The 2500-nt window shown below is 33.4% G+C and overlaps 1 non-coding gene across 1 annotated transcript; it reads right to left on the bottom strand.

Moving 5' to 3' along the window:
• Positions 1–1604: 1604 nt before the first annotated feature.
• SARC_30265 lies at positions 1605–1675 on the bottom strand. The gene has a single exon. It is a non-coding gene; the product is annotated as a tRNA-Gly (tRNA).
• Between the last annotated feature and the right edge of the window lie 825 nt (positions 1676–2500).

Here is a 2500-nt window from a genome sequence, read left to right as displayed (position 1 = left end):
GCAAATGTTTTATACTGGAGAACAGCTGGCCTTTTGTTACCACCAGCAGGCCCAGGAAAACGGGAAAACAGAGGTTTTATGTATAATTTAGAGGGCTATGGATTTTGTAGAGTCTTTTTGGTGGTCTATTTTTCATAGCCCCTGTCTGAAAATGATTAATTTCAGAGGGCTCCGGGCCGTATATTTTTTTTAATTTTCATACGCATTCTATAAAAATCACAAGCTATATACAAAAACAACTTTACAGGACATACAGTCAAATGGCACATGTGAAGTTGTGAATCATTATAATCACGCTGCATTTCCTGTAAAATGCATACAGTATTTATTTATTTGCCTCCAATCTCTCTATATGACCACAACGAAAGGAGAATATTTACTTTTGTTTCTGCCTGCTACTCTAAAACTCTTGTTCGACGACTTGTCTACATTCATAAATATTGTCTTTTCTTTTTCCTTTCAATATTGGACCACGTCTAATGATACTAAATATACTAAATATCAAAGCGGCCAAGGCAGGTATGGCCTGTCCGTGGGCCGACTGCCGAAGTGAGGCTGTCACAGCCTGGGGCTGGTATTGGCTATTCACACACACATTATTGATTATATATCTTGTCTACATATTCATAGCCTTCTAAATTCTAAAACAACATGCCATAATTGTTAAGTCTGATATAACGTTCACCTTGACTTTATACTACTTGTAAGGTGCGGAAGTCTTCATCTATTCGTTGTATACGATCTACTCTATGTGAGGTATGATAGTCGCAATGGTAGAATGTTTTATTTTTCAATACGAAATGCTTTTAGCAAGTATTGGTCAGTTTCCCGGGCTGTTGATATTCATCACATAACCTCTTTTACCATGCAGTACTCTATTCATGGTTTTAAACTATTGTATTTCAATAATATTTCCCACTCAGGCGTCTGAGTCTGCTCATGAGTCGTCGCTATAAGATCAGAAGTTATCCACATACGGTTGATAAAAACTTTCGAATTTCGAATTTTTTATTATTATTATTTTATCATAACCTACAACTTGAACCCTTATGACTCGCCCTAAATCAGACACTTCTATTAAAAAGCACATCATGAATTCACTAAAAACTTTCAATTTTTTACTATGTTGTTTCTTTCCGTAAAGCTTAACTGTCACGAAGATTGCTTAATAGATTTCTAAGTGCCTTCAATTTGGCGTATCTAAGACCAACGGAAGACTTCAATACCAATTGTATTTGGAACTAGTGTCAATGACTACGATTGAATCATGTAAAAAGAATTATACTTTGCATAATAATATAATTTAAATAAATCTAAATTTTAACTCTCCATTTAAAGTTGGCAAGGTTGATTGTATCTCATATCTAAAGAAATATGCTATAGGACTTTGGTACATCACGACTCACGTGCGTGGAACAAGGGTCTATAACTCCGACTGCATCACATGCAAAATAAAATATATGTACATTCATCCATACCATAGCCTCCTACATTTAATAATATTTTGTCAATTTAGAAGTCTATGGTTTCATCCACTCTTATTATCGCTATACTAACAGTTATGTATATTTTAATTAAAACAATAAAAATACAAACGTGACTAGTCTCCAACACGGGAATCGAACCCATGGCAGATGAATGGAAATCATCTATGTTACCACTACACCAGTTGGAATGTGTTTTGTATACTAGAAACCTCATATTTTATACATTTTATAAAAAAATATAATTCAAAAAAAAAACTAAAACTTGCTTCACGATTACACAACCTCTTTGTACACCAAAAAAAAACAGTATTCTCGCAGATGAAACCTAAAGTCGTGAAGGCGAAGCGTATCCACTTCGTACTAAAACGATAACAACAAACAACAAAATATCTACTCGATCACAAAAGTATGATTTGGATTTACATGATTCTTAGCTTTTTATCCATTTTATAACTAAGGATAAACTGTGGTGGAAAATATGGCTATGTATTGGCTCTTTGTTTTACAAAGATTCGATCAGAGAGAAGAATGTCAATGTATCCTAATATTATAGGCGTGTAGGCTTAAAGCAACAATCGGAACCTAGGAGAATACATATACAAATACATATACATAGACAAATGCGTATACATATAGATATACAAATATAAACATAAATATACAAATATACATCTACGTTCACATATACATAAACACATCATATACATATATATATATTATTATATATATGTATATATATATGTGTGTGTGTGTGTGTGTGAGAGTGTGTGTGTTTGTGTGTGTTTGTGTGTGTGTGTGTGTGTGTGAGTTTGAGAGTGTGTATATGTATATATGTGTGTGTGTACATATATATATATATATATATATATATATAGANAGGGGGGGGGGAGAGCGAGAGAGTGTGTGTGTATGTGTATATATATATATGTATATGTGTATGTGTTTTAAACTGTGTACGTGAATTGGTATGTATGTATGTATGGTGTGCGTTTATGTAAGTGTACCATTCTGAG

This window comes from Sphaeroforma arctica, assembly GCF_001186125.1.
Source record: "Sphaeroforma arctica JP610 unplaced genomic scaffold supercont1.2105, whole genome shotgun sequence".
Classification (NCBI taxonomy): domain Eukaryota; class Ichthyosporea; order Ichthyophonida; genus Sphaeroforma; species Sphaeroforma arctica.
Note: the sequence above shows the minus strand (reverse complement) of the source record. Positions and strands in the feature narration are given on the sequence as shown.